Source organism: Leucoraja erinacea, chromosome 20 (assembly GCF_028641065.1).
Source record: "Leucoraja erinacea ecotype New England chromosome 20, Leri_hhj_1, whole genome shotgun sequence".
Lineage (NCBI taxonomy): Eukaryota > Metazoa > Chordata > Chondrichthyes > Rajiformes > Rajidae > Leucoraja > Leucoraja erinaceus.
This window is the reverse complement of record NC_073396.1, coordinates 11,557,258-11,567,329: the sequence shown is the minus strand read 5'-3', so window position 1 is coordinate 11,567,329 and position 10,072 is coordinate 11,557,258.

Genomic DNA, 10,072 nt, shown 5'->3' with positions numbered 1-10,072 from the left:
CTGACCTTCCCCTGAGAATGCTTGGAATAGCTACTTGAAGTTTCCATTGTAAATATCCTTGGTTTTCAAGATGCAATGACAGAAATGTATCAAAATTGAGTCGAGTTTATTGTCACCAGTATGGTGAGGTGCAGGTACAATGCAAAACTTCCAGCAGCATCATTGGCACATAGACTCGGACAAACACACAAACAGATTATAGGTAACATTTCTAAAACAAAGAAAAACGTGCAAAAACATAATTGGAAAATAAAACGGGTCCATGGTATGTCCATGGAGGAATGTTTCACCTGACGCCGGAGTTCCATCTTCATGGCAAGAGGGCCCTGAAAATTATCGGACTGGCTGCAAGGCCACAAATGGGCCCCGACCTCGGGTGTTTCACAGAGGAAGAGGACTTAACTTTCTGGTGCCTTTCCCCATAGTGGAAATTTTTGATTCTGCTGTGGGGTGGACGTTTGCGTTGAACTCTATAATGTGTTGTGTCATTTTTCTTTTTTTTTTGAACCTTTTTCTATGGTTTGTATGGAAACCTATTATCTATTTTATGTAAAGCACTTTGGTGTCAATGCGAGTTGACTTAAAATGTGCTATATAAATAAAACTTACTTACATGGCAGCACAAGAGGTGATCTGTGGTGTCCCATTATGGAGGTAGGATTAGGGTTGTGCAGGTGGATTAAAGAACCTGATAGTTGCATATTTTGATACAGTGACCCCTGGTTCTAGATTGTCTCACGAGAGAAAAGGTGGTCTCTGTCGTCACCTTGCCAAGACCCCTTAGAATCTTAAATGTTTCAATCTTCTAAGCTCCAGCAGATGTTCGTAGCATAAATGTAACACAAAGCAGATCATGCACCATCGGTTGTGGCTATAATATCCCATGGATATCCTTTAAGTGAATCAAGAACCTGATGGTTGCAGGAAAGCATTTGTCTAAGCTGGTCCATTCTCTCAAAATGTGTTTGTGCACCTGCTCTAGAACAACACCAGTCTGAGTCACCAGAGCAACTCAGAGGCTGCTACCGGGAAAACTTCAGCTACAACTTGCAATGTGAAAATGAAACTTTCACTCCCATTATCAGATCGTTCATGTGCTAATCTGGATGGAACATCAACTTGTGCAGTAAATACGTACACAAGCCCGATCAGTTTGCAATCTTATCAACCAGTTTCTCTTCGGTACAACTGGTAGCCCAGTTACACACTGGCCATCATGTCATGTGACGCATTGTATCTTTGCAAAGTTTACAAAATCAGTTGCCAGCAAGCCTTGGACTGACCCTTGTCTTCTTACTGAGGGAAGGTGACTCTACTGTTTGTCATGAGCTCTTCCCCACAATGAAACAGTTTGAAGCTGAGTTGGCCTCTGGGCCTGATGGCTTCACAGTACAGTGAACCTAACCTCCTGCTGTCTCACACGTACATAGTAATTACAAACAATTGTAGGCCATGTGGCCACTCAAACCTCCTCTGCAAATCAATCCGATCATGGGAATAATGTGATAGTAACCTCAAATCTGCAATTCCGCCTAACACAGTAACCTCTAGCGTTTCAAGAATCCATCTACCTCTGCCTTAAATAGATTTCAAGATTCTGTTTTCCACTGTCCTGTGAGAACGAGAGTTCCAAGTACCACCTTTTTCTCCCTTCATTACTGTCCTAAATGTGGGTGACCTTCATTTTGATACAGTGACCCCTGTTTCATGAGGTGATCTCTGCAGTCACCTTGCCAAGACCCCGTAGAATCTTAAATGTTTCAATCTTCTAAGCCCTAGCAAATGTACAAGGCACAAATGCAATACAAAGTTAGCCCTGCGGCCTAACAACATGGAGCGGTTGCAGCCTTTCCTGAAGACTGGCCTGGAGCTTCAGGAGCGGACTTTAACATCTCAGAGCATGCGTTTCTTTGCCGAGGATCGCTAGAGGAAGAGCTCCGACCGCGGATCCTGTGGACTTTAACACCGTGAAGCCAGCGGTCTCCGATAAGAAGAGGCCGACTCGGGAGCTCCATGTTCCAATCCGTCCCGACGCCGGAGTTTCCATCATCCCGACACGAGGGCTTTGGACAGCGGTCTGCCGGCAGAGTTTGTCAGCGCTCTAGGTGGCTGCTATTTGTATACATTGGGTATGTAGCAAAGAATTTTACTGTACCTAGTCACATGTGATAATAAAGTATTACATTCCATTCCTATGAATTACCTGTGTGGACCAAATACCTGCAGCATTCTGCAGAGTTCCTGTGTTACACTTTGGAGCCAGGTGAATCCCATCAGTAAATTTCCTTTTGTCTGGCCCTGCACTGCCTTATTCTGTTCATTTTTACCCATGTCTTCTACCTCAAGAATAGTATTAGCTACAAAAAATGAGCGGCACAGTGGTGTGACTGATACAGCTGTTGCCGCGCAGTGCCAGACACCCAGGTTCTATCCTGACCTTTGGTGCTGTCTGCGTGGAGTTTGCACCTTCTCCACGTGACCTCATAGGTTTCTTAGTATATTCCAAAGACATGCGGGGTTTGTGGGATAATTCTGTAAAATTGTAAATTCGCCCCTCTGTAAAATTGCCCCTAACGTGTAAGGAAAATGAGAAAGTGGAATAAGGTAGAACTGGTGTGAATGGATGATCAATGGTCAGCGTGGACTTTTTGCGCCTCTGGGCCTATTTCCATGCTGTATCTAGTTAGACTAAACTAAAGTAAATATTTCCATTTTCATGTAGGATAGGGATGACTCGCACATCTTTTTATACCCCCAAGCTACCTATGAAGCATTCCTGTATTTGAGCTGCCAATTTCCCTCTTGTTCCACCAAATCAGTATAACAAGGCAAAAGCATCCTGTTATACATCCTGTAGTTCCTCTCATCTTGTTCCACCAACTGTCCAATTGCAGACTCACTGCCCACCTCACTTTAATTTTACTTTAACAGTTGATTTTTGTAGCTTTAAGAATGAGTGCTTTTGCTCCAGAGTTGGAAGTATCTGCCTTGAGCTCTTCCTGATTCCCTTTGATCTGACCCCCGGGACCTGTGCCAAATGGACTCGGTAGTGAGACTGAACCTTCAGGCCTGCCTTCTGCCGTTATTTACAGTTTTTTTCCTGGCAGTCCCAAAGCATTCAGAGTCTAGTGAGTGACAGCATTGTTCCTAAAGATACAATGCCTCTTTTCTGCTTTGATTCTCGTTGCCAATAATAATGTATCTAAAGATGGACATTCAATGCTGCTGGGGCTTTTCAAGTTAAACATAGAACAATGCAGCATAGGAACAGGCCCTTCAGCCCATAATGTCCATGCCAAATATGATGTCATGGTGAACTAATCTCCTCTGTCTGCATGTGATCCACATCAATGAAAGGCATAGATAGACTGGATGTGGAAAGGATGTTTCCACTGGTGGGAGAGTCTAGGACCAGAAGTCATAGCATCAGAATTAAAGGGCGCTCTTTTAGAAAGGAGGTAAGGTGGAATTTCTTTAGTGAGAGGGTAGTTAATGTGTGGAACTCATTGCCACAGAGGGCTGTGGAGGCCAAGTAAGTGGATATTTTTAACGCAGAGATAGACAAACTTGATTAGAATGGGCGTCAAGGGTTATGGGGAGGAGGCAGGAAGATTGGATTAGGAGGCAGAGCTCAGCCATGATTGAATGGCAGAGTAGACTTGATGGGCCGAATGGCTTAATTGTACTCCTATAACGTGAACTTGTGAACATCCATCCATGCCCTGCATATTCATGTGCCTATCTGAAAGCCTCTTAAATTCCACCATGGTATCTGTCCCCTCCATCTCGCATGGCAGTGCATTCCAGACACCCAGCACTCTCTGTGCAAATAAAACACCCTGCATATCTCCTTTAAGGTTTGCCCCTCTCGCCTAAAATCAATGTCTTCTCATCTTTGACATTTCCATCCTGGGAAATGGATTCTTTCTGTCTACCTTATCTATGCTTCTCACAATACTTCTATCTGGTCTCTCCTGAATCTCTGATGTTCCAGATAAAACAATGTAACTTTGTCCAACCTCTTGTTATGGCTAATAGCCTTTAATCAAGACAGCATTCTGGTACACCTCTTCTGCACTCTCTCCAAAGCCTCCACATCCTGGTGATAGGGTTACCAGAACTGTACACAATACTCCAAATGTGGCCTAATCAAAGTCACATAAATATGAAGGTTACACAAAAAAGCTGGAGAAACTCAGCGGGTGCAGCAGCATCTATGGAGCGAAGGAAATAGGCAACGTTTCGGGCCGAAACCCTTCTTCAGACTGATCGGGGGCTGGGACAAGAAAGGGAAAAGGAGGAGGAGCCCGAAGGCTGGGGGATGGGAGGAGACAGCAGGGGGGCTGAGGAAGGGGAGGAGACAGCAAGGACTAACAAAATTGGGAGAATTCGATGTTCATGCCCCCGGGATGCAGACTCCCCAAACGGAGTATGAGGTGCTGTTCCTCCAATTTCCGGTGCTGCTCGCTGTGGCCATGGAGGAGACCCAGGACAGAGAGGTCGGAGACGGAGTGGGAGGGGGAGTTGAAGTGCTGAGCCACCGGGAGGTCAGCTTGGTTATTGCGGACCGAGCGGAGGTGTTCGGCGAAACGATCGCCCAACCTCCGCTTGGTCTCACCGATATAGATCTGCTGACATCTAGAGCAGCGGACGCAATAGATGAGGTTGGAAGAGATGCAGGTAAACCTCTGTCGCACCTGGAACGATTGCTTGGGTCCTTGAACGGAGTCGAGGGGGGAGGTAAAGGGACAAGTGTTGCATCTCTTGCGGTTGCAAGGGAAAGTGCCCGGGGAGGGGGTGGTACGAGAGGGAAGGGAAGAATTGACAAGGGAGTTATGGAGGGAGCGGTCTTTGCGGTCTCACATAAATATGACTTCCTCACTCTTATAATCGCTGCCCTGACAAATATCATTTTGAGATAGCATACAATACGCCATCTTTACCACTCTATATACTTGTGTTGTAACTTTCAGCTGAGTTGTGGACTTGCACTCGATGATCCCTCTGTACAGCAATGCTTTTAAGGGTCTTGCCATTAATTGTGCATTTTTTCCTGATATTCGACTTCCAAAAGTTCAACACCTTATGCTTGCTCAGATTAAACTCCATCTGCCATTTCTCCGCCCGAGTTGCTGGGTTTTTCACCTCGAAACAAAGCAGGGTTGGAGACTTGATGAATATGCGCAAGATGTACTGCTCTAATTTCTCTACATCGGTGAGACCAAGCACAAGCTTGGAGATCGCTTCGCCCAACACCTCTGCTAAGTTTGCAATAACCAACCTGATCTCCCGATGGTTCAGCATTTCAACTCCCCCTCCCATTCCAAATCCAACTTTTCTGTCCTGGGCCTCCTCCATGGCCAGAGTGAGGCCCAACGCAAATTGGAGGAACAGCACCTTGAGTAGTTTACACCCCAGCGGTGTGAACATTGACCTCCAATTTCAGGAAGTCCTTGCTGTCTTCCTCCTTCCCCTCTCCTTCCCAGCACTCCCACAAGCCTACTGTCTACGCCTCTTCCCTTCTTTTCGCCGCCCCCCCCGACATCAATCTGAAGAAGGGTCTTGACCCGAAACATCGCCTATTCCTTCTCTCCATGAATGCTGCCTCACCCGCTGAGTTTCTCCAGCATTTTTGTCTACCTGCTCTAAGAAGGGTAAGTTGAGGGCAACTGTTCCCATCAGCTATTGGTTCATGGACCACAGGATGCAGACTTGCATTCCAAGGTCCCTTTGTACATCTTGTCATTAACGGGTATACTCTCCCCTCACATTTAACCTCCCAAAGTGCAAGGCCTCACACTTGCTCAGAATAAACAGCTTTTGCCATTTCTCCGTCCATTTTTGTAGCTGATCTATATCCCACTGATACTTTGACATCCTTCCTCACTGTCCGCAACTCCAACAATTTCAATATCGCCTTCAGACTTCCTAACCAACCCATCTATATTTATGTCCAAGCCATTTATATATATCGCCCACAACAGAGATCCCAGCATAGAGTCCTGCAGAACTCCATTGGTCACAGACCCAACAGAATGACACCTTTCCAGCACAAACCTCTATGTTCTCTGAGTTAGACAGTTCTGAATCCAAACCACCAAGTCACCATTGACCCCATGCATTGTAATCTTCTGGTTCAGTCTACCATGAGGACCTTTATCAGAAGCCTTACTAAAATCCAGGTAGAAGACATCCTGCACTAAACATTATAAATGCTGTTCCCTTTATCATGTCTCTGTACACTGCATTCTTTATTCTTATTTTCTAATCTCCTTGCATCAAAGGTCAACATATTATTTGCCTTAAATAAAACTGAAAATGGTAGAAACATTCAGCAATTCAATTCAGTTTATGGTTTCAAGTCCGAGACTTTAATAGCATTTTCTGCTTTTATTTCATATTTCCAGACTCTGGAGTTGTTTTGATTTTCATATGCTATTTATATTTCTGAAGCTTTGCTTTATCTGCATTTTAACTTACTGTGTTTCGTGTACACAATGCCCCAAGCTTTTAGAAGACCAACCGCTTCTGGTCTCTCAATGTCTGAAACAAATTGTGTTTACTTGCCTTTCTTTCAAAGTATTAATCCCACATACAAGAGCATCTTGGATGACTTGCACTAGTCTCAGCACATGGATTCCACAACAAAGAACGTGTTCAAGAGACTCTACTTTCTTGCAAGTTTAAAGAAATTCTGCAAGTCTCCAAATTCTCCAATAAAATTCTACAGAAGAAAATATCCTGGCTGGTTATATCATGACCTGGTAGGACAATTCCAATACACATAATGCAAGAGGCTGCAGAAAGTGGCGGACTCAGCCCAGTCGATATTGGACACAGCTCTGCCCACGATGTATACCATCTACATAGGGCTCCACCTCAGGAAGACATCATCTATCATCAAGGATCCTCACCATTCAGCTTATGCCCCATTCTTCAACAGGAGATCCTTACACGTGACAATAATAAGCCAATACCGATGCAGAAGCCTGAGGTCACACTGCTCCAGATTCAGGAACTGCTATTTCACTGCAACTGTCAGGTTCTTGAACCAACCTGCACAACACTAATCCGACCTCAGCACCAAGATACCATGGAGCACATCTTGCGCTACCATGTACTATTTTTGTATAAATTGTGCATTTTTTGCACTGCATGTCAATTTTATTGGCATAGTCTTTTTCCTTTTGGTGTCTTGTGTTTCATTAGAGTTTATTCACAATTTATGCATAATTTAGGTATAATAATGTTTTTGGGAGCTGACTGGGTCAATGTGCCTGTGATCCTGCTGCATGCAAGGTTTTCATTGTATCCGTATCTCGCTGTACTTGTGCATGTGACAGTAAACTCGGCTTGACTCAGTGTAACTTCTTCACGTTATGCTCCAGCAGCCACCCTTTGCCGGTTCACTTAACCCTGTCTAAACACCTACGTAATCTCTTTGTGTCGTCTCAACCAGAACTAAATACATGGATACATTATACTCCATCTCTTCATCCACATCTTTAATGTAGACTTCAAATGGAGAGGGGTGGCACAGTTGCTGCTTTATAGCACCAGAGACCCAGGTTCGATCCTGACTATGGGTGCTGTCCGCATGAAGTTTGTACTTTCTCCCAGTGACCAATACAATACAATACAATACAACGGTTTATTTGTCACATTGAACAAAAAGTGCAAGTGAAATGATATGTCAGCAGCGATACAATGATAAAGGGCACACACAAAAACACAATAAAATTTTAACATAAACATCCACCACAGCATTCATCACTGTGGTGGAAGGCACACAATTTGGCCAGTCCTCCTCCATTTTCCCCCGTGGTCGGGACCTCAACCCTCCGCAGCAGTCGCTGCGGGCGTCCAGATGGTAAGGACAAGGTACAAGTCCAGGTAAGACCATGGAGGTTTCCCCCGAGTGCTCTGGTTTCCTCCAACATTTCAAAGACATACAGGTTTGTAGGTTAATTGGCTTCTGTAAATTGCCACTAGTGTGTAGGATGCAAAAGTGGGATAACATAGAACCAGTCTAGATGCTAGATGCAGGAAGATTGTCCCCAATGTTGGGGAAGTCCAGAACAAGGGGTCACAGTTTAAGAATAAAGGGGAAATCTTTTAAGACTGAGATGAGAAAAAAAAATGTTACACAGAGAGTGGTGAATCTCTGGAATTCTCTGCCACAGAATGTAGTTGAGGCCAGTTCATTGGCTATATTTAAGAGGGAGTTAGATGTGGCCCTTGTTGCTAAAGGGAGTATGGAGAGAAAGCAGGTACAGGATACTGAGTTGGATGATCAGCCATTATCATATTGAATGGCGGTGCAGGCTCGAAGGGCCGAATGGCCTACTCCTGCACCTATTTTCTATGTTTCTATGTCTATTGGTGATCCATGGGGTGGGAGATTGCATTAGTCAAAATAGGGTGGACCTCGTGAAGGTTGCAATCAACCCGATGTGCACAATCAACTAAGATCAAATAGAACAAGTTGTCCCACAACTTTAGGCTGTGCACGCCATATGAAAGAAGAAGGGTGATCAATAATCAGCGTGGACTTGGTGGGCTGAATGACCTGCTACCACACTGTATCTCTTAACTAAATAAATTGCAAACATTACTATCGCTCCTTGCTGCAGATCACTAATCACAGGATACTCTCTTGAAAATAAGCTATTTAATTTTAGTTTACAGTCTTTAACCAAACTTCCAACACCTGAACTCTGTCAGCCCACTAACGGTAAACATTTGGAAGGCCAATATGGGTAGAAAAATGCACACATCCTGACTGGTTCACTTCACCGACCTTACAGCTGCAGCATTAAATAACGATGTCATTTGTTAAGTAATTGAGCAATGTGGTTACATTTGCTTCAGTTCACTGGGAATTTTCAAGAATCAGGAATTTAGGAAGTATGCAATCAATTATTTCATTTTCTCTGCAGCCAACTTGTTTAGAACTACAAGATGTAGGTGATCAACGCCAGGAAAATCCTCAGATTAATCCAATTTGTAGAGTTTCTTTACTGATGGAAATAGTCTTCGGTCCCTCATGCTCATTAAACAATATATTAGATGCCTCTCTGATGAACATTACAGTATTTCTTTATTTCCCCATTGTAACCTTTGATGCTTCCTGCTGCTACCAGCTTACTCCAATGATCTAGAGTTTTTTCTGTATTCAGGCTACTTTTCACCGATTTTTAAAACTTGCCGAATGCTCAGGGTGATTCGGCAACTCCTCTCACTCTCCAGAACTAAACCTTGGTGCCATTTATGTTATGTTGTGTTGTGGACTTTCTGTGTTTGTGCTTTTTAAAAAATTTTTAATTCAATTTCAATTTTATTTTTAATATGTTTTATTATTTATTTATTATTTATTTTTATTATTTCTTGGTGATTTTTTTAATGATACTGCCTGTAAGGGAAATTCATTTCGTTGTCTCAAATTGAGACAATGACAATAAATTTGAATACAATACAATAAAGATGGATCAATTTTCCTGTGAATTAAGAACTTTTTTTTCTATCATCATTACCTGTTGGCTAATGGGACAATTTAATTTAATTGACATTTCCTATATAATTAGCCTTATTAAGCCTCTAATTTCCAGCTTGCATGCACCAACCACAAACTCATTGTAACACGATTGCTTCATTGTTGATCCCCGCGGGATATTTTTTTTATTTAGCAATGTTTCATTACATTCAATCTACATACAATATGAAATAAGTTGATTCCTGGCAAGTTACAAATCAATTTTGTTTAAAAATGTCCCAAATGCATTCCATGAACCTCAAACTATTTCACCCATTTATTTGACAGTGTAAATGAAAATTAACATTGTTCATTATTTATTTACCATTTTTACAAGCTTTTCATATGTCTGTAGAATAAACCACTGTCCAATTGTGTAATTATTCAATGAAGGGCCTAGATAGACTGGTTGTGTTAGAGCCCAGGACCAGAGACACAGCCTCAGAATAAAAGGACCTTTCTTTAGAAAGATGATGAGGTGGTGAATCTGGGGAATTCACTGCCATAGATGGTTGTGGAGGCCTAGACATTGGGCATTTT